At 47.9% G+C, this 23466-nt stretch overlaps 1 long non-coding RNA gene across 1 annotated transcript; it reads right to left on the bottom strand.

Moving 5' to 3' along the window:
- Positions 1–1049: 1049 nt before the first annotated feature.
- LOC117862956 (uncharacterized) lies at positions 1050–17880 on the bottom strand. Its single transcript, XR_004642088.2, has 3 exons — positions 16609–17880; positions 15722–15795; positions 1050–1277 (listed from the first exon to the last, which is right to left on the bottom strand). It is a non-coding gene; the product is annotated as an uncharacterized lncRNA (long non-coding RNA).
- Between the last annotated feature and the right edge of the window lie 5586 nt (positions 17881–23466).

The following is a 23466-nucleotide window of genomic DNA, read 5'->3' as shown; positions in this document are numbered from 1 at the left end:
TATAGGAAATTCTGGTCTGGTAAACAGTAGTTAAACAAGATCATTGGGTGAACACGATGAGATAGATGCAGTTGTTACTTAGGAAGGTCCTTTCTGCAAAACATAAATACAATCGGAACTTCACCAACTGCTTCCATGCCCTCATCATTACTCTATCTTTGAACTGCAATCTCTGCCTCGTCCATAACTTCCCCCTTCTCTATCTATTATGAGTCCTCCATTGTTCTCCCTCTACCTTCTTCTTTGGATGTCCCTTCAATCTCTCCTCAAACATGGGTCCTTCCTGGGCAAATCTAATGCTAGATCTTTTTGTGCGAGCATCGCTAATAAGATTAGTGATGCATTAGATTTCATCATGTTCAAAGCAGTCTGTTAGAGTTGGAACTACACTCATTCATGTAAGCCACACCCGTTTGACCCTTGGATTTTGACATCCGAACATATCGGTGAATCTGGAGCAGTGACATTCACATCCATCGTGGATTACTGGCTTTTTGATGTCTCATTTCCGGCATTAGCTAGGAAAAGGCATAGGCTGATTGGTTGTTGTCGATCTGGATGCATTGTTGCCGTAGATGACAGATATGAGAGCACCGTGTGCTTGCTGAATCCTTTGTATCATCGTGAGCACATTATCCTTCCTCGACTTCCAGCACGGTGCCGTATGGGTTCTCTTGATGCTTGTATCTTGCACTTGGAAACACTTACTGGAAGTGCTAGGATCATTTGTTAATATGGGCAGAGTCATTTCTTGTGGTAACCAATTTGTGGCCCCTTAAATCTACTCGAGTGCTAGGATCATTGCCCGCCTGCATATGGTATTTAGGAAGCCAATCCGACTAGACTACCAAACCTTTCTGGCATAGTTATCTTGAACACATGTGGATCTACTTGGGGCATCATCTTCCAGCACCTCTGAAAAGGAACTGAATTCCTATTTCTGAGAATTCAAGCCTACACACCTCAATGATAGTCCCAGGAAGGCTATCACGTGCGAATCCCTATCTCTGATAGTACAGATACATACAACATAAAAACAGAGAGAGAAATAGAGTACAACAGAGTATAATTAACATAAATATCAAGTACATCTCTTTGGCGCATGCCAGTGCAAGTCCATCAGGACTGAAACAAGAAAGGTAAAACATCTACGTAGCGGAAACATAAGCTATGGAGAACTCCATCTTCACAGGCGAATCAAGTGAAGAACCATCCCTAGTCTTCCCATCCGTCATTGTCAAAGTTGTAGTCGAGCTCTAATCCTGAAAAGCCACCATCTACCCAAGAAGCAGGCAGGCCATGTCAACTCCCAATAGCAGCAAGCCAAGGAAATAAGGGAATAATATTATATGCATGGATAAACCTATATATGGCTGTAGGGGTTTATGCAACAGCAGTAGCAGCAATCAAGAGAGCAGCAAAGCAATACCATCTCCGAGGTCAACACCTCACAACCAGGATGTCATCATAAGTCACTAGATCCATTACCCAAGAATCCAGCACCCAAACACTCCAGGCGATGTGAGAGCTCCCTCCCCTCACATCTCAACAACAAACGCTGGCCTATCTCAAAAAGGGGAGGTAGAAGAATATATAAAGTCTAGTCAGGAGTAACGGTAGTCAACAGCACTGTCCATAACCGGTGGACACGGACTATAGATATAACTTTATACACTCTACAGAGGTTGTACAACTGTACCCACATGGGTGGAACCTGAATGGTAGCTAGTCATCCAAACCCCACCTAACGACCGGAGCCCTAGTAAGTAGATAGCTCTTGCACGTTTCCTCGAGTCTGGAATTGTCCTCATCTGTAGGGCACTGTGGCGGAACACCTCGGATTAACTCAACTAAAGCACGGTTAAGTCGCTTAACACGCGAATCTCATGTTTTAATCAAGTTAACTCGACGATCCGTCGGATTTCATCCGATTTAACCACTTATTAGGACCGAGTTAGCATAGCTCACACGAAGGTGAGTGGTTCTAGAGAATACAACAGATCCACAATTAGTTCAACAATTCATTACACACTGGTTTGAAATCAGAGTTTTACAAGGTTCGAAAAAAACAACGGAAGACAAAACATAGCGGAAGCTAGCGCCGGGGTCGGACATCCCTGGTGAGGCCAAACAGGACATCAGTGATCCCACTCCCTACCGTCCGAGGAAGGATCCCACTTGACCGTCCACCCTGGAGGAAACTGGAGCGGCCAAATGCCAACAACAGCAAGCTCGGAAGTTTCCACTTCACCTAAAAAGAGATGCCACAAACAAGGCTGAGCTTCTAAGCTCAACAAGACTTAACCGACCGGTGGGAAAAACTACTCCACCACTCCTAGACATGCAAGGCTCTTTGGCTGAGGGGTTTTGTTTGCCAAAAAGCGACTATGTTAGGTCCTTACTTTCAAAATTTCAGCTCAGATTCTAAGTTTATTAACTGGTCTATATTGGCAACTTATACTAAGCAAGCATAGATCCAAACATTATGTATATAAGCTCAACATCAAGACCATGTCATCATCAGATTACTTCTTTACTCAGTGTAGCATAGCGATCAAGCAGTCTCAAACTGTGAGAGGCAGACAAATCGATTCGAGTTCTTTAACCATGCATGGCGAACCTAACCTCACAACATCCACGCACCACCGAGGGTCGCTTCCTGTGTCGGCCTTCCCCATTAATCCCTTGACCCGTGTCGGGCCCACTTCCCTTGGTGCAAGGTTCCACAGACCCTACCTCTGCCGTTCCGTGACCACACTTGCCACCACATGCGGCTACAGGGGAACTCCGTTCCAGAGACAGTGGATCGAACCGCTCACGTCCAGGTTCAATCAGGTACTATGCTTCCCCATCCCATAATGGGTATGAGATTAGTACTTTCAAACACTTGATTGCGAACACCACTACTGTCGGGCCTTAAATAGATATAAGTAAACAGACGGGGCGATTAGCCGGCCACCAAAAGAAGTCACAAAACCCTGCCCCGTCCATCATCCTTATAGTTATAACCAGAAGAAAAACAACCAACTCCTATAACTCGCGAGTGACAGGAAATCACTCGACTTTTACCAAGTCCTATTAAGCGTTGCAACTACTCGGACCCAACAGACTAGTGTTCAGATCAAAGGAACTAAGTCATGCATCTATGGTTTCAAACAAGTCCTATACGTAAATGCACATACATAAGAAGGAAGGCATGTGCAAGTTTAGAAAGTTGGGTTCATGCTCCGGGGCTCGCCTTCAAGCGGGGTCGAGGCAAACTGGTCCTCGGTGGGTTCTGTTTCAGCTCCTGCGATTGGCGACTCAGCTACTGCTCCGTCTTCTGGCGCCGGATGCAGTTTGTAGGTGTCGTTGGCGAGATGCAGCTCTACACGAATGCAAATATAGGAGTTAGCACTTAGACGGTTATTTCAACAACACTTGCAAGCTTTAGCCTAGGACTTGTAGCAAGCTATAGGAAAGGTGGGGGAGTCCAACTTCAGTTGGGGGAGAACAGGATAAAAGGGTCGGATGGGGATACACTTATGATCTGACCCTTAAACTTAAGGAATAACTGTACCGGGGTCCTCATACTTAACACAGAGAAGTCCCTGATATTTTACACAGATACCCTTGGGTCAAAGAAAAAGATACAGCCGATCCCTCGGGCGAGGTGGATAAGGGTCGGCGAAACAGACAGGGTCAGGCGAGATGGAAAAAGGGGTCGGGCGAACCAGACAGGGTCGGCAGTTTACCTTTAGGCCTACTGGTGAAGTCTTAGGGTCGGGAAGGAACAGACTTGGGCAGAAAGACTAAAGTGCTAAGGCTTGGGTGGCGGCGAGGTTCGATGGTGCTCCAGCGGCGGGGCTTCTCGTGGACAACAAGCAAGCTCTAGCACCGCGCGGAGGAACAGGCAGCTAGTGGGTTGGGGAGAAGTGGGCTTGAGCGGAGAGGGGAACTTCACAAGAGCTCAAGCCGCAGTGCTCAAGTGCGAGCAGAGTATGGGGCAGTGAAACAACGATGGCGAAGGAAACTCCGGTGGGGGCTCTGGTACTCCCTTTTATAGTTGCGTGGAAGAGAGAGAGAGTTGAGTAGCATGAAGATCAGAAAGAAAAGGATGGAGTGTGCTGCCTTGGCGGCGATTGAGCAGCGATGGGTGGCGGAGCAGAGCTTCGGAGATAGGGTCTTTGGTCATTGGGCACTGGAGATAAGGCCGGCGCAGGCATGGTTTTGCCGGGATGTAGAGTTGGCGGAGGCGAGTAGGGTCTGGTCGCGTCAAGTGGCGGATTGTGGGTGGCGACTTGACTAGCGTGACAGGAAGGAAGGCACTGCAAGCGAAGTCGCAGCAGGCGAGGTGACAGGGCGAGCGGCGGCACGAGCGAGCGCAAAACAATGGCTTGCCGGGGCACATCACTGGCGAGGCGGAAAAAGGAGCTGTCCCTGCCGGAGCCATGGTTGGCAGGGACGGTATCGTCGTGGAGCGCGCTCGTGGGCAGCACGACTGTGGGGAGGTGGAAAAGCCGGAAGACATCGGGGCTTGCAGCCGAGGATCCGGGCGAGGTGATGGGTGCGGGATGTGAGGCGATCCGGCATGGCAGCGGCAAAACTTCTGCCACGGCGGCGACAGGGTGCCTTGGCGCGGCCGGCGAGGCTGCGAGCGAGACGAGGCGAGGCAGAAAGGGTTGCAGGGGCTTCCGCTGCGATTGGGAGGAAGGCGCGCTGATCTATCCTGTTGCAGCCGGTGACTGGGCGAGGCGGCGCGCGTCGGAGAGATCGAGCCACGTGGTGGGGAAGCTCGGAAGCGGGGCGCACGCTGCTTTGGCGCGTTTGTCTTGAGAGAATCGGGGAATCTGGTTGTGGGTCCACCATTCAGTCTCTGGTTCTCCACAGCTCCAAGATTTTGAAGGAACACTGTCTTTGGGACTTAGAGAGAACCGGCGGTTTTTGGGTAGGGTTTCAGGGGTCGGCTGATGGAGACGGCAAATTAGGAAACTTGTCTTAGGATTATCTCGGCTGATGAACCTGAGTCGTTATAGCCTACCCCCCTTAAAAAGAACCTCATCCCGAGATTTGGGTGTAAGGGCAAACAGTGGGGCTGTGGGGTCCTTACCTTCTTGGTTGAAAACAAAACCTCGAAAGTGCTTGTTCAGATACTCCTCTGTTTCCCAGGTTGCTTCTTCCTCCGTGTGGTTGCTCCATAGTATCTTGTACATCTTCACAATTTGCCGTCGGGTGTGTCTTTCTTTACGGTCGAGGACCTTGGCCGGGTACTCATTGTAAGTCAGGTCGGGCTCGATTTGAAGTCGCTCCTGTTCCAAGACCTGAGTTGGAACTTGGACACATTTCTTCAGTTGGGATACATGGAAAACATCATGAATGGCCAAAAGCTGTTCTGGTAGCTGGATCCGGTAAGCAACGGGTCCACAAATTTCCACGATCTCATAAGGACCAACGTATCGGGGGGCCAATTTCCCTTTTACTCCAAACCGTTGCACTCCTTTGGTCGGGGAGACGTGAAGATATACGTAATCACCAAGGTCAAACTGCAGGGGTCTCCTTCTCCTGTCGGAGTAGCTCTTCTGTCGAGATTGGGCGGCCTTGAGATTTGCTTGAATTATCTTAACTTGCTCTTCTGCTTCTACTACTAAATCAGGACCATAGGTCTGTCTCTCTCCAACTCTTGACCAACTCAATGGCGTTCGACATCTCCGACCATATAGGGCTTCAAACAGTGTCATCTTCAAGCTAGTCTGGTAGCTATTGTTATAGGAAAACTCTGCCAAGGGTAAGCACTTATCCCAATTCTTGTCATAATGGATGACACAAGCTCGTAGCATATCTTCAAGGATCTGATTTACTCTTTCAGTCTGACCATCGGTTTGAGGATGATAGGTAGAGCTACGAATGAGCTTGGTGCCAAGTGATGCTTGTAGCTGTTCCCAAAAACGCACTACAAACTGAACACCTCGATCGGATATGATCGTCCTGGGCACACCATGTAGAGAAACAATACGGTCAAGATACATCTCTGCATATTTCTTGGGTGGGTAGGTAGTGTGAACAGGAAGAAAGTGGGCAGACTTGGTAAGGCGATCCACGATAACCCAAATGGAGTCATATCGCTGAGGCGTAAGGGGCAGTCCAACAACGAAATCCATGCTGATGTCTTCCCATTTCCAGGATGGAATAGATAGTGGTTGCAGGGTACCCGCTACCTTCAAATGGCTGGCCTTGACACGTTGACAGGTGTCACATTCCGAGACATAGCGTGCAATTTCTGGCTTCATTCCATTCCACCAAAAAGTTTGACGGAGATCATGATACATCTTATTACTACCAGGATGGATCGGGAACTTGGAGAGATGGGCTTCATCTAGGATTTGCTTCTTAAGAGTGGGGTTGGATGGTACAACTAGTCGGTTTCCATAGTACACTCTCCCATTCTCATCCTGTCGGAATTGCTTGTACCCTTCATCCTTCCATGAAATCTTCCTTTTGATTCGCCTTATTTCCTCATCCTCTAACTGTGCTGACCCAATTTGGTCCTCCAAAACAAACTGAAGGGAGATATGGCCGAGGGTTCCATGGGAAATAACCTCCAAACTAAATTTTTCCACCTCCTTACACAAGGTCTCTGTGAAGTTGGTTGCCAACAAGCAACTGCAATGGGTCTTGCGGCTAAGAGCATCTGCCACCACGTTGGCTTTGCCTGGGTGATAATGTACTTCCAGATCATAATCCTTTATTAACTCCAACCATCTTCTTTGGCGCATGTTGAGGTCGGCTTGGGTGAAGATGTACTTTAGGCTCTTGTGATCGGTGTAGATGTTGCAGTGGGTGCCCATCAGATAGTGTCTCCATATCTTTAAGGCATGAATCACTGCTGCCAACTCAAGATCATGGGTTGGATAGTTCAGTTCATGTGGTCGCAATGCCCGCGAGGCATAGGCAATGACTCGGGTGTCTTGCATAAGAACACACCCAAGTGTAGTGCCAGAGGCGTCGCAGTATACGTCAAACGGTCTGGAAGGGTCGGGTTGAGCTAGAACCGGGGCTGAAGTCAGCAGGTGTTTCAAGGTGTGGAAGGCTTCTTCACACTTGTTGCTCCACACAAACTTGACTTCCTTCTTCAGCAGCTCAGTCATCGGCTTAGCTATCTTGGAGAAATCCGGGATGAAACGCCGATAGTAGCCTGCTAGTCCAAGGAAACTTCGGATCTGGTGAACTGAAGTGGGTGGCTTCCAGTCCATGACCTCCAATACCTTGCTGGGGTCAACCGCTATGCTATTCCGAGAGATGGTGTGTCCCAAGAACTTGACACTCTCCAACCAGACTTCACACTTGGAGAACTTGGCATAAAGTTGATGGTCTCTCAACCGTTGAAGAACCACATGAAGATGCTTGGCATGTTCTTCTTCGTTCTTCGAGTATACCAGGATATCATCAATGAACACCACCACGAACTTATCTAGCTCGGGCATGAACACTGAATTCATGAGGTACATAAAATAAGCGGGTGCATTGGTGAGTCCAAAAGATATAACCAGGTACTCGTAGAGTCCATATCTTGTGGAGAAAGCAGTTTTGGGAACGTCACAGGGTCTGATCTTGATTTGGTGATAACCGGAACACAGATCAATCTTGGAGAACACTCTGGCTCCAGCTAATTGGTCAAACAGAACATCAATGCGGGGAAGTGGATACTTGTTCTTGATAGTCACCGCATTGAGGGGTCGGTAGTCTACACACATGCGCAGACTTTCATCCTTCTTCTTCACAAATAGGGTTGGGCAACCCCAGGGTGAAGTACTAGGTCGGATAAAGCCTTTCTCCAACAGATCATGCAATTGGGTTTTCAGCTCGGCCAGCTCAGCGGGTGGCATCCGATAGGGTCTCTTCGATATCGGGGCGGTTCCTGGCTATAGTTCAATGGCGAACTCGATATCTCTATCTGGCGGCATGCCAGGCAAGTCATCTGGAAACACATCAGGGTACTCGCAGACAACAGGAAGATCTTCTATCCGGGCTTCTGTTACAGGGTACGCATAGGGACTTGCGTATTCAGGGTGGGTCAAGTATAGGGTAGAGTTGCCATGCAAGGGTGAGTTGATGTGGAGAGCTCGGGTAGCTACGTCTAGAACCACCTGGTGTTGGGTCATCCAATCCATCCCCAAGATGATATCTATTCCTTCTAGGTCAAGGATGATGAGATTCTCTCTAAAAGGAATCTGGCCTAACTGGATAGGCACAAGGTTAACTATCTTGTCCGAAGCTATTTTCCCTCCCGGGGTGGAGATCACATCTGACCCTTTGGTGTAACCAACGCTCAGCTTACATCTCTCACCAGTCTTATTCCTCATGAAGCTATGGGATGCTCCTGAGTCAAACAAAACAGCAACAGTTTGATTTTGGACAAGGAAGGTACCCATCATTACTAGCGCACCTTCGGGGAGCTCGGTTAGGCTGGTGTAGTTGAGCCGACCCTGGCGAACCTGCACCTTGGGCCTTCTTCCCCTGTTGGCTGTGGGGTTTTGGCCAGGCCGCTGATTCTTGTTTCTCGGGCAGTCTTAGCAAAGTGCCCTTCATTGCTGCAAGCAAAATAGCGGTTACCATTCACAGGGTGCGGCGGTGGCGATAAGGTCGGCCGGGGTGCTTGCGGGTGGAAACCGGGGAAACGAGGTGCCGCTGGTGGTGGAGGGCGAGCAATCCATCGTCCCGATTGCTGTGGCCTGTGGGGCACCTGAGGGGGAACCATTCTGAATCTTCGAGTGGGCGAGCTCGGTAATGCCACTGAGGCCTTCCGCTTCTGGTCGACCTTGAGGGCCTGCATGCAGTCTTCTTGGGAGATGGCCAGATTCACCAACTCATTATAGGTATCCACCTTGATAGGGTTCAACCTCTCCTTGAGCTCCAGGCTTAAACCTCTATGGAACCTATCCTTCTTCTTCTCGTCGGTATCCGCGTGATAGCCTGCGTAGTGGCACAGGTCGTTGAAAGCTTGTGCGTAGTGTAGAACGTCGCGGCTTCCCTGGGTAAGAGCCAGGAACTCGTTGAGTTTACATTCTACCAGACCTTTTGAAAGCGGTCTTGAACTCATTCCAGCTGACAACATGGTCGGCCGGCAACATGGCGTGATAGTGGTCCCACCAAAGCCAGGTGGAACCACGCAGTTGTTGAGCTTCGAACCGGGCCTTGTTCTGGTCGGGGCACGGGGCGGTGAGGAGTTCGAATTTTGATTCGATCATGTGAACCCATGCGTCGGCGTCAAGAGGGTCCTCTGTCTTGTGGAAGGTCAGGGGCTGCGTGCTCAAAAAGTCTTCATAACGAGCAACCGGAGGTTGCTGATGAGCCCTCCCTCCATGGGGCTACTGTTGTTGCCCTTGGACAATGTGCCTTAGCAGCTCCGTTTGAGCCGCCAAGATGGCTTCCAGCAAAGGTGGGGGCAGAGGCAGCGAAAAGTCCTACCTCTGCTCACTGCCACTGGGCACAGAGCCAGATCGGGTGCGGTGCGCCATCTGCAAGAGTCAACGTTCCACTAATTCCATAATCTCAGAAGTATCCCAATAATGCGGAAACGTATATGTTAAATCCTTAAATGCGACTCTTGCCGATAGTGCAGCACAACAACATCTCTCATTAAGGAGGTGTACACCTCTTCTTGCCATCCGAGTTAGCAACTAGCTCGGTCCTGCACACAACCTCGGGCGAGCCAAAACCGTATCCCATGGGTTCCACTATATCCGACCTTAAGTGCTCGGGTCAGCGAAACAAAACCGTGCAACAAGGGGTCGGGCGAGGCGGAGACCTGCCGCGAGCGGTCGGGCGCATCCGACCTTGCGACCCGGGGTCGGCCATACTTTGGACAGACCCAAAGGAACGGAAACCTGCGTGCGGTCACAGCACAAAAACTCGCACACTTCAGCATCCAAGGCAGGTCCCAAAAGGAACCGATTTTACCCAAGATCATTATAGGGCTGGTTCTTTAACACAGGAGGAGCACTCAACTCAAGGCTAACCTATTACATCGCTATCCAAAATTTAGGTTGCCGAGGAGTACAACAAAGATTAGCTCCCTACAGTCTTCAACCTAAAGGTTATCTAGGTTGCCCACTGAGGGAACACTATGCGTCGGAGAAGGGGCGTCGCCATCTTCAATGTCCATACTGGATGCTCCAACTACCTCCGCAGGGTCTTCTTGCTCGTCCAGCTACATTTCCAAGGCATGGATAGCATCGAGCTCGGCATGGTGCTCGTCCAAGTGTGCATTAGCAACTGTGAGCTCCATCTCAGCCTCCATCTTTTCTTCGGCAAGCTGAATCATGTCATGCTCCATATCCGTCACTTCTTCTTCAAGCTCAGAAATCCTGGCCTGCATGTCATTGACCTGTATGCTCCTCTGGATGAGCTGATATGACCGCTCCACCAAGTCTCTCTTGGCGGCATTGAAATGCTTCTGGGTGTCTACGGCTATCCGAGCCAAGACAGCCATACCCCGACCTTGAAGCTCAATCAGCCGATACAAAGCTGACATGCACCTGGTTGTGGTAGAGAGGGTGACCAACGAGTGGGAGGTTGCCAACACCTCCATGTTGTTGATGCGGTCAAGCCAAGCCGTGTCTAGCCGATCCCTGGCGGGAAACAAACCGATCGGGTCCAAAAGGACCTCAAGCGGGTGTAGCCGGCAAAATTGGGTGAGAGCCTGCAGGGCAGTTGACTCCCAGGTGTCCTCAAGGGCATGACCGTAGGTTGAGGCCTCGAGCTGGGGCCACTTGGGCTGTACAGGGGGTGGAGGTACAACCACTTGCACATTGCACCGCTGCACTCCATGCTCCTGGTACTCCCATCCCGCGTAAAGAGGCGGTGACTGGTACCCAAACCAGCTCAAGGTATCCCACAAAATAGCAGGAAAACCCTCAAAGTGTAGGCACGTGGAGTGGGAAGTGCCATCAGCGCCGCGAAACACATGTCCGGGAGCAGCCATCTAGAACCAAGAACCGAAACAAGCGTGAGATAGAAACCCCAAGGAGAACAGATCGGGCAGGAAGAACACTTAGAGTTTTGACCAGAGCGCAAGTTGAGAAGGTAACTAGAAATCCTTAGGGCGAAGAAAAGCTTTTACCAAGACAAGGTTGTTGTAGGAAGGTGGTTTCACAGTTTTAGTTCATGACGCATGCACGACCTGCCTCGTCCTCTCAACCAAAACAACTGCCAAAAGCTTTGGTCTTACGCGGTCAGTGCCGGTGGCAAGGCAACCAGTACGTCGCTCCCTATAGTAGCTAGTCGGTTTCTAGCATCGTTTCCCTAGCGAACGCACTTAGTGTACCTGCAGAAAACACGACCACATGAACCTTTCATGCCAGCACTCACGAAAGCGTTCCCAAGCATTACCGTTCACTATAGAAACGGTACCCATGCGTTTAACGCTGCATGGACAGCACAACAACCGTGGAAATAGGTCCCCTTTGAATGGAACCATATAACCCTTCGCATACTCGACATGCGGAATCTGCGCACGTATAATAGACGTGGGCGAACAACCGTGATGATAGGCTTGTTGGAATCGAACTATACCACCCTTCGCATGAATTAACATAGGAACCTGTGCACGTATGATAAACGTGGGCAAAACAACCGTGATGATAGGGTCCTTTGAATAGAACTCCCTATCAACCCTCGCATACTCGTGATGCGGAACTCGGCACACGTATGATACACGTGGAAAAGTGCTGGAGGTTAGCAAAATAACCAATAAGTAATAGCCACCTAAAATAACCCCAAAATCCCCTAGGGCCTCTCGTACTAAGGTCATCCTTAATGATCGTACGAGATTTTTCAACGTTTTTCTTGCAAATTTTATTCAAAAAGAACGTGTTTTTAAGACCCATTGTGTTCTCTGTCCTGCTAAACCAGCTCTGATAGCAGCTGTGGCGGAACACCTCGAATTAACTCAACTAAAGCACAGTTAAGTCGCTTAACACGCGAATCTCATGCTTTAATCAAGTTAACTCGACGATCCGTCGGATTTCATCCGATTTAACCACTTATCAGGACTGAGTTAGCATAGCTCACACGAAGGTGGGTGGTTCTAAAGAATACAACAAATCCACAATTAGTTCAATAATTCATTACACACTGGTTTGAAATCAAAGTTTTACAAGGTTCGAAAAAAACAACGGAAGACAAAACATAGCGGAAGCTAGCCCTGGGGTCGGACGTCCCTGGTGAGGCCAAACAGGACATCAGTGATCCCATTCCCCGCCGTCCGAGAAAGGATCCCACTTGACCGTCCACCCCGAAGGAAACTGGAGTGGCCAAGTGCCAACAGCAGCAAGCTCGGAAGTTTCCACTTCACCTAAAAAGAGATGCCACAAACAAGGCTGAGCTTCTAAGCTCAACAAGACTTAACCGACCGGTGGGAAAAACTACTCCACCACTTCTAGACATGCAATGCTCTTTGGCTGAGGGGTTTTGTTTGCCAAAAAACAACTATGTTAGGTCCTTACTTTCAAAATTTTAGCTCAGATTCTAAGTTTATTAACCGGTCTATATTGGCAACTTATACTAAGCAAGCATAGATCCAAACATTATGTATATAAGCTCAACATCAAGACCATGTCATCATTAGATTCCTTCTTTACTCAGTGTAGCATAGCGATCAAGCAGTCTCAAACTGTGAGAGGCAGACGAATCGATTCGAGTTCTTTAACCATGCATGGCGAACCTAACCTCACGATATCCGCGCACCACCGAGGGTCGCTTCCTGTGTCGGCCTTCCCCATTAATCCCCTGACCCATGTCGGGCCCACTTCCCTTGATGCAAGGTTCCACAGACCCAGCCTCTGTCGTTCCGTGACCACACTTGCCACCACATGCGGCTGCAGGGGAACTCTGTTCCAGAGACAGTGGATCGAACCACTCACATCTAGGTTCAATCAGGTACTAGGCTTCCCCATCCCATAATGGGTATGAGATTAGTACTTTCCAATACTTGATCGCGAACACCACCACTGTCGGGCCTTAAACAGATTTAAGTAAACGGACGGGGCGATCAGCCGGCCACCAAAAGGATTCACCAAACCCTGCCCCGTCCATCGTCCTTATAGTTGTGACCAGAAGGAAAACAACCAACTCCTATAACTCGCGAGTGACAGGAAATCACTCGACTTTTACCGAGTCCTATTAAGCGTTGCAACTACTCGGACCCAACAGACTAGTGTTCAGATCAAAGGAACTAAGTCATGCATCTATGGTTTCAAACAAGTCCTATACGTAAATGCACATACATAAGAAGGAAGGCATGTGCAAGTTTAGAAAGTTGGGTTAATGCTTCGGGGCTCGCCTTCAAGCGGGGTGGAGGCAAACTGGTCCTCGGTGGGTTCTGCTTCAGCTCCTGCGATCGGCGACTCAGCTACTGCTCCGTCTTCTGGTGCCGGATGCAGTTCGTAGGTGCCATCGGCGAGATGTAGCTCTACACGAATGCAAATGTAGGAGTTAGCACTTAGACGGTTATTTCAACAACACTTGCAAGCTTTAGCCCAGGACTTGTAGCAAGCTACAGGAAAGGTGGGGGAGTCCAACTTCAGTTGGGGGAGAACAGGATAAAAGGGTTGGATGGGGATACACTTATGATCTGACCCTTAAACTTAAGGAATAACTATACTGGGGTCCTCAGACTTAACACAGAGAAGTCCCCAATATTTTACACAGATACCCGCGGGTCAAAGAAAAAGATACAGCCGAGCCCTCGGGCGAGGTGGATAAGGGTCGGCGAAACAGACATGGTCGGGCAAGACGGAAAAATGGGTCGGGTGAACCAGACAGGGTCGGCAGTTTACCTTTAGGCCTACTGGTGATGTCTTGGGGTCGGGAAGGAACAGACTTGGGTGGAAAGACTAAAGCGCTAAGGCTTGGGTGGCGGCGAGGTTCGACGGTGCTCCGGCGGCGGGGCTTCTCGTGGACAACAAGCAAGCTCTAGTGGAGAGGGGAACTTCTCAAGAGCTCAAGCGGCAATGGTCAAGTGCGAGTAGAGTATGGGGTGGCGAAACAACGATGGTGAAGGAAACTCCGGTGGGGGCTCTGGTACTCCCTTTTATAGCTGCGCGGAAGAGAGAGAGAGTTGAGTAGCACGAAGATCGGGAAGAAAAGGATTGAGTGCGCTGCCCTGGCGGCGATTGAGAGGCAATGGGCGGCGGAGCAGAGCTTCGGAGACAGGGTCTTTGGTCATTGGGCACTGGAGATAAGGCCGACGCAGGCGCGGTTTTGCCGGGATGTAGAGTTGGCGGAGGCGAGCAGGGTCTGGTCGCGTCAAGCGGCAGATTGTGGGTGGTGACTTGACTGGCGTGATAGGAAGGAAGGCACTGCAAGCGAGGTCGCAGAAGGCGAGGTGACAAGGCGAGTGGCAGCACGAGCGAGCACAAAACAGCGGCTTGCTGGGGCACATCACTGGCGAGGCGGAAAAAGGAGCTGTCCCTGCTAGAGCCATGGTCATGGAGTGTGCTCGTGGACGGCGCGACTGTGGGGAGGCGAAAAAGCCGGAAGACATCGGGGCTTGCAGCCGGGGATCCGGGCAAGGTGATGGGTGCGGGATGCGAGGCGGTCCAGCGAAGCAGCGGCAAAACTTCTGCCACGGCGGCGACAGGGCGCCTTGGCGCGGCCGGCAAGGGTGCGAGCGAGACGAGGCGAGGCAGAAAGGGTTGCAGGGGCTTCCCCTGCGATTGGGAGGAAGGCGCGCTGATCTATCCTATCGCAGCTGGCGACTGGGCGAGGCGGCGCGCGTTGGAGAGATCGAGCCACGTGGTGGGGAAGCTCTGAAGCGGGACGCACGCTGCTCTGGCGCGTTTGTCTCGAGAGAACCGGGGAATCTGGTTGTGGGTCCACCATTCAGTCTCTGGTTCTCCACAGCTCCAAGATTTTTAAGGAACACTGTCTTTGGGACTTAGAGAGAACCAGCGGTTTTTGGGTTGGGTTTCAGGGGTCGGCTGATGGAGACGACAGATTAGGAAACCTGTCTTAGGATTATCTCGGCTGATGAACCTGAGTCGTTACCGACACGCCGTCACTAGAGAGGACCTCAAAGTTGTGAAACCTACCCATGCCGGGGTGCAGTCTTGTCAGAGCAGGCCATAGCCTCGAACTCCTTACATGACCCTCCTGTCCACCTACAGGAAGAGCGCTATCCACTACTAGTCTCGAACCGAGCCCCACCCATACGTGAGCAAATGGTATGTATGTAAATAGATGCTGTGACTTTTGGTAAATTGACTCGGTCCTTAAGTGGCTGAGAGCGAGTACTCTACCAACAAGTACGTGCCAAAGCACCAACCCACTCCTCAATAACAAGCAAGGTACCCGCCATAGGTACGGGGTATGGAGAGAGTCCAGAATGCTCTCTATCGGCATGGCACTCCTTAGTACCTACCCTAGCTCGCTTCCGCCAAGTACCCATCAAGGAATCATACTCACCCAAAACTCACGCGAGAGTAGTCAAGGAATCCCATCACCAAACCATGGCAAAAGCCCATCCATAACTCAAAAGCATGTATATGGATAAATAAATGGTGGACTAGCTAGGGGTCTATAGCTAGTCCACAAAAGTAGGTAAGCAAGGAAACAGGATTAAACAATTATCAACGCATGGCTAAAATATTGGCTATGCAATCCAACATCATCAAGTAAGTAATGTAAGTAAAGCGCTAGCAACTAAGCATGCATAGAATCTATATGATTGGGAGTGACATGACACCTTATATTTGTTTGTCGAAGTCCTTGCCATTGAAGTCGAGGTTAAAGGGTCTTCTTGATCGTCGCAGCTCAGGTCTACAACATACACGAGATGCAACACAAATATAAATAACAAGCAATACATCTAATGCACAAATACCAAGAAGAGCAAGATAGAAGATCCAAATAACTCCAAACTAGCTACAAACAGCACAAGTTTTATTTTAGAAAATTAATGAAATAGGTTTCATAATTTTCTAAGCTAGAATGAATTAGTTATGAATTAATAAGGAAGTAAAGCAGATTAATCAATTTAAATTTAGAGATTAAGGTGGGGACATGTGTTAGCTCTAGGTTGTGTCGTGGGTCTCGCGGCTGGGATCTTCTGTGTCCACGCAAGCATGTGGGTTGCGGTGTGGTGGGCTTGCGAGCAGCTGGGCGCGTGCGCTTGCAAAGTGTTCGGACAAATGCCCAAAAAGGAAGCGGTGGCACATAGAGCAAAAGGGGTGACAAGGCAGTAGCTCGACAATTGGTGGCAGCAAGGTGACGGCGGCAAGCTTTGCAAGGCAACAGCGAAGTTAAGGTGTGCAGCGGTGGCTCAAGGCTTAGTTTTTCCAGCCTCGCCCAAACAATGGACGGCGACGGCTTTAAGGTGGCAGCTTGGCAAACGGCAGCAGCAAGGTGTGGTAGCAAAGCACATGCAGGTGATGGGTGCATGGCCACAACAAGCAAATGATCGTGGCCATGGTGCAAGCCGGTAGCTTGGCAGCAGTGAAGCAGTGGCACAAGGAAAGGTGGCATGGCTCGAAGGCCGGCTCACAAGCGACGGCGGAGCTGCGGCATAGCATCATGGCTCCTCGGCACGAAGGCTGGAACACATAGAGACAGCAAGGTGGGGGCCTCGCTCACCTAGGGCTCAACGGGGTGTTGAAGCATTTCGTCGAACACGTTGAAGGTGAGGTGGACCAAGGTAGCAGCTTGCGGTTCTGCTTGAGGTAGTCGACCAGCTGCTCGTGGTTCGACTTCATCGGCGACATCCTGACGTAGCGGTGGCTTGATGGAGAGGAAGCAGCAGCTCACCATCGAGCACGATGTGGCCAACGCAGCATCATCAGTGTGCAGTTTACTGTTGGCACATTCCATCAAACAGGTTGTGGACAGGGTGGAAGGCAAGGAAGAGAGGAGAAATTGGAGCTGCTGCTCTATCTTGCTTCGTGGAAAGGAAACAGATGGGAGCTCAGCACAGTGGTGTGCATAGCTAGTGGTGCTTGTTCTTGTGAGGCAGGAAACGGAGAAAGGGGGCGGCGTGCTCGAGCTACTGTGGAGAGAGAGAGAGAGAGAGAGCAAGGTTGCTCCTTGCAGCTTGCTTGTTTGCTCGGTGGGGGGAAGAACAGAGCAGGAGGAGAGGAGTACAGCGGCAATGGGCGGGGCATGATGGCCAGAGAGGCACAGAGGGGCACAGTGCACGGGTGGCGGTGGCACTAGCGGCGAGCGGGCCAGGCGAAGCAGAGTGGCAGGGTGAGCACGGGCGGCGGAGGCGCATGGCACAGGTGCGGCCAAGGGCTGAGCGCGGTGGCAGTGCAGGAGAGCTGGGCCAGGGGCGCGTGGAGGGGTGCGGCCAGGCACGCGTAGAGGCGAGCGTGGCCAGGAGCGCGCGGCGCAGAGGCGGCAAACGCGCGGGTCAGGGCGAGGTGTGGCGAAGGCAGTGGCTCAAGTGGAGGCGCGCGGTGCGGCGCCGGAGGGGGCCAAGGTGGCGAGCGGCGGGCGAGCGGGCCAAGGCAGCGAGTCGCAGATGGATCGGTGCAGAGGCTCGCGCGGTACATCTCTGCTTGCGATGGTGATGGATGAACAGAGAAAAAGAGGAAGGGGGTGTTTGGATACACACCACTAAACTTTAGCACCTGTCACATTGGATGTTCGGATACTCATTAAGAGGTCTAAATATAAGCTAATTACAAACTAATTGCATAGATGGAGTCTAATTCGCGAGATGAATCTATTGATCCTAATTAGTCCATCATTTGACAATATGGTGCTACAATAACCATTTGCTAATGATGAATTAATTAGCTTTAATAGATTCGTCCCGCGAATTAGACTCCATATGTGCAATTAGTTTTATAATTAGCTTATGTTTAGTCCTCCTAATTAGTATCCGAACATCCAATGTGACCCTACTAAAGTTTAGGATCTCGTATCCAAACACCCTGAAGAAGGTGCGGTGGCGCTTGGGAGAAAGATAGGAGAGAGGGTGAGGGATTAGAGGGGTATCTAAAGAAGGAGGTTAGGGTTAGGGTTAGGATTAGGTGGGCTTTAAGGTTAAGGCCAACACCACTTAAGCCCACAAAATAAATTGATTGCAATTTATTCCGTAGACTTGGAACAGAGGAATTAGACTATTTTTTTGGCAACGAATTAAATAGCGAGGTATTCATTCGAGGAGCTGGAAAATATCGTCATAATTCAAATTGAGCTCTCGGGAATTTAGTCTAGATGAATTAGTTTATTTTCGAAATTGAATCACCCAGCAAAGGAGCAATTCGAAGGGTCGGAAATAAACTTCTAAACCATTTAAGGAATGCCAGAGCATTTTAAAAACGAGCAGGCCAGGAAAGTTAGTGGGTCAAGTTAGGGTTAGCAGGTTAACGGGTTGATTGAGTTGGTAGGCTAAGTTAGAGCTTGGAGAGATTGTTAGCGGACTTCCGAGCAGTTTGGGACAGCTCGGGTGCAAAGTCAGTCAAACAGATTTTTATTTAAGTTAGCTTTAGTTTGTATTTTGAATTAGATCCAAAATACAAACTCTGACATGAGATCCAAATAAAATTAAATGAAATTTCAAATCACTTGTGCAAGCATGTGTTTAAATTTGAATGCACAATTTTTAATTACTAGCTCTTGAATTTAGAGAAAAGAATTGAGGGTTGACCTTAAGTTTGACCAAGTATTTATATGATTCACATAATAAAACAAAAAATATTTAAATTTTTGCAAAAGCTGACACAATTAATATGACTCAAATTTGAGGGATATTAAAACCTCCTCAAGTCGTTGGACTCCGGTTATCGTGGATTCTTGGCATGAGCAACTCTTCTTTACTCCAAGGTCAAGACCAATTGTTCTTTATTGTTCAGGAGAAGAGGATGCATAGCACCTGGTCCTGGGACATCAACGAGAGAGATGTTGAGGTGGTCAAATTTACTCTGCATTCATTCGTCAGTGACATTTGGCAGCCTATTCCCTAGGAGACAGCTCCAGACTTCCAGAATAAGATCATCCTATTTGGACCTAGCAAGTGCATTATTGTACAATAGCATACCATTTGTGGCTTGCCTAACCTGAAGGAAAATCACATTTACTTCCTAGAAACTAATCAGCATGGTGAAGAGTTGCAATACTGGCTTTACCAGCAGGGACTAAGAAATGTGGCAGGCGTCAACAATGATCCTGCGATCCGCATTACGCAGATTCCTGGGAACTACATTTGGTCATGAGGAACATGGTTGTTGCCTAGCTATGAGTGGATTAGTGAAGTTCAATCTTGTAACACCCGTGCCGCCCGTTGTATTATCAGACAACGCATTTGTATATATACTACCAATAGCTATATAGTTAGTGTTCATCAATTATGCAGTGTATCTGAATTATGAATGGTAAATATGCTAGAATCCGATGGCATGTCATAGCCATTCATCACTACAAAGTTCATAACCACCATTCTTACTTATCCTAAATTGCTAGATAATACCATCAGCTACCAAAATCAAAGCACGATGCCACCTCTCAACCACCTACCTCAGCAACAACAACAAACATCACAGCAACAACAAGTTTCATAAGATAGCATGTCATAGCCATTCATCATTACAAAGTTCATAATCATCATTAATAGCTATCATCATTTGGCAGATTGTATCACAGCTAACAAAATACAAGCATGATCCCACCTCTCAACCATCTATCTAGCAATAACACCAAACATCACATATACCTTTTAATCGTCCCTGAATGACCTTATATATTTGGCCTATAGCAGCGATTCCTTGACCCTCCTCACCACATTGGTGGCTTGTTCCAGGTGTCCTTTCACCTTCTGCAACTCAGCGACAGTCGCTTCAAGCTCCATGTTAGCCTTTGCGCATTCTTCCTTCCACATCTTTGCATCATTCTTAGCTTTTAGATTGATGTTACTATTTCCCATTCCTAGCTCCTTCCTCACTAGGTCAATGGTTGTGTCCTCAAAGTATCACTTCATCATGTGTACCTCTTCCTTAGCAATTAAGCATTCTTCTTCCCAGGACCTTACTTCCTCTTCAGTTTTTTGCTTCCTCTTCATCAGTTTCACCAGAATAACTTTAGTCCTAGCATCCCATTCTCGATCAACCCACTTAAACGCCACGCATTTCTCCCCTTCACGCTGCAGACACCAATTACGTTCATACAATTCACCATTTACAACACTAACATCAAGAGTACAAGCAAGGTTTATTAGAATTGAAACAAGTTATCGTTTACCTTGCAACAGGATGCACACCGGCACCCAGGGTTATCAAATGTCCCATCATACCTCACATGGAGAGCAAACCTGTGCTCGCACTTGTTTTCAAGATCCACAACGATAACATCAGGAGCCAACGATCTGGTGCTATCAATGACCCCAAGCACCTGTGGATGCTATTAAAATACAAGAACCTATCAAATTATAAAGTATCTACACTTCATAAACTATAGCCTATCAATTTTCTATCACCAATCAAAATGCAAATCTAAGGATACGACAAAACCAGAATCTAGTATCTTCAATCTAGATACCGAAATCCAGAAATCCTCTTCCCTAGGATGATAGGGGAAAGTAGTGGCACAAACCAGGGGACTGACCTCACCTTACCTCCTCCTTCTCCCGTCGTCTCCAGGATGCGCCATTCCCACCATGTGCCGTTGCAGATCTCTGCACCAACGCTAGCTCTAGTCTTTGCAACAACCAACATGAGCATGGTGCCAGTGAGTCTCTTGTAGTAGTATACGCCATGTCGAGAAATGAGAAGTATATAGCTGATGCTTGGGCCTGCAACTGGCATGTCGACAACACTTATTAGAAGCACAATATATCAAATGTATCTTTTATGAGAAGCATACAGTTCATGTCCTAGTGGTAGTTCTTTATCAACACTTTCAAGAGGTCATAGGTTCGAGCCTTTCTATGAACACTCTTTCCTTTTTATTTTCCTTCCCTTTTTTTCATCTCAGACTAACATAACGTACCAAAACTTTTGCCACCAACTCACCTAAAACTTACATGTTGGTCCCGATTGCAGTAAAGACTTCCCATTCGATCGATAATAGGTTCAACACAAGGGAGGAGCATGTTTTCCTTTTTATTTTACTACCCTATTTATCAGCTTAAACTTACATGTGGGATCCTGGTTCATTTATGACATTTTTGCGGATCTTATATCATCACAAAACCACCATGAAATAGCGAGTGACGTTTTCTTTTTGGCTTGGGTGGCAACTTTTATGACGTTCCATAATTTTGCCACTAAATTTGCTCGGATGTGAAACTTTATGACGTTTTCAGCCAGAAACATCATAGATCTATGACGAGAACATATGTGTCATAAAATTTTCATCACAGATCGGAAGATTTCTTGTAGTGTAGGAACAAGTTGCAGATATATTTGTAATTTGTGTATCCGGTTGTAGCACCCCTGATCTTTCCCATAATCTGGAGGCTACTAAAAACTTCTAAAACACATTCTAAAATTTACTAAAAATTTTGATCGTAGTCTCCCTATAAGTTGGACATCAAAAACAAGGAAAACATATAATATCCACAAGAATACTATATAGATAAGAAATAATAATCATAGCTCATCATGACTAATGAATCAAAAGACAAAATCAACCACAAAACCGTCTCACCCTCCACCAAATTAAAGGAACCAAATTTAACTAGTTGTAATTTTAATGTATAAATGGAATTAACTAAACATATGTAAGATTAAATGTGTGTGTGATGGAGAACCGCTCCCACTTCACATGCATGTTGTGATCAATTGGTACTTAAAAACTAAATAAACACAGATGAGTTAAAACACTCAACAAGTATAAATAGAAAGGAAAAGAACAAATAATAACCTAGAAAGAAATAGTGAACGAGTGAATATACATAAAATAGTAGTTTCCGTATGAAATGAACACAACCTTGAATATCCTTAGCATTTACCGATAAAACCGAGGTGACAGGAACATGAATAAAGAACCAAATTGCACACCAGGATTCACCATAACATGAACTGAATGTAAATGAAAAATCCTGAAACATGAATAATGGAACATATGCATTATCATGAAACACGGATAGCATAAGCGCATGGAATTATGAATATCAAGAAGAGGAAAAAGTAAATATGCCAACATACCATGCACTTAGTGTTAATCTTGACAATGAACCCGGCATCTCATGCTCGGCTCTAGAACTTCCCAAACCTGTGGAGCAGAACAAAACTTAGGAACTAGTCCATATCGATTACAAGTCCACATACTTGAAGAAATCGCTTGCCCAAACCCTAAATCACTGCTTCTCATATTCTCTAGAATTTCGACCGTAACGTACACTACGTGGCTTACTGTTTTAATCATAACATTTGATGCCGCTTAACCAAATGTGGCAAATAAATATATCATGAATATCTATAGAAAATTCCCAACAACTTTTATTCAGTTGGCCAGGATGAATTATGGCTCTAACTTCATGGAAAACACACGAACAGATTCCTGCGTGAAACATCCCAAATGGCACAGCAGCACTATTTCCAAAACCGCCGATTCGATTGATACAAAACCAGCGCTAATAAAAAGATATTGACGGAACCTACAACTTTTGTTATTAGGCCACATTGAGAATCCTCACCAATTCATTCCAGAAATTCCTCAAAGAAATCAGCCTGATTGATTTGACATAATTAAGATCGAACTACCAATGAATTGAATCTCTACCCAAATTCCTTGCATCAAAGTACTGAATGGAGGTTAGCCTCTCGGTACTAGCTCAACAAGTTGAAGGGGTCCAGCTGAAATTAGAGAAACGCTCACCTTGCTCTCGTGTTTCCCTTTCTGTACTTCGCTCTCTACCCAGCTTCTCGTCATTTCCACACAAGCAGCAACTGCTCTGCTCCAACAGCAGCAAAATATGTACAGCCCAAGGGCAGAATGCGCGTATTAAACGGACTAAGGATGAAGGGCGAAGCAGCAATAACTAGTTCTTTCCTTACCGTCAGGTCATACCAGCAACACATCAAGGATGGAGAACGGCTGCACCGCCAATAGCAGCGACCAAGGATGACGCCAACTAATGAATGGTGGACGCCATAGATGGCAGGGCAGGGCGAGGAGAGATACTAGAGCAGGGGCGGAACGGGGAACACATGCAGGCTGGCGACATGCTGAATAGGAGTGAGTCCACCCGTCCCAACTCGTTCTTTAATTTTATTTTTCCAAATTGAAACCCTAAGCAACATCTGACGGTCCGAACTTATCTGCATTGCCACTGACTCATCCGGTGGCCAAACGGGACATACACATACTAATTGTCAAACAGAATCATTCCAGAGCTCTGCGCATCCACGGTCTCTGATCGTTCATACGAGCTACTCTTGAAAAACATCAACTTTTTACCCCACACTAATTTGCTTGGTCAACATACTTCATTTTACCTAATTTGGGATGTTATACCGGTGCACTACTAACGTTTAAATCTGAATCCTAGAA

This window comes from Setaria viridis, chromosome 7 (genome assembly GCF_005286985.2).
Source record: "Setaria viridis chromosome 7, Setaria_viridis_v4.0, whole genome shotgun sequence".
In the NCBI taxonomy this organism is placed as follows: Eukaryota; Viridiplantae; Streptophyta; class Magnoliopsida; order Poales; family Poaceae; genus Setaria; species Setaria viridis.
The sequence above is the reverse complement of the archived record's forward strand: the minus strand, read 5'-3'. Positions and strand labels throughout refer to the sequence as shown.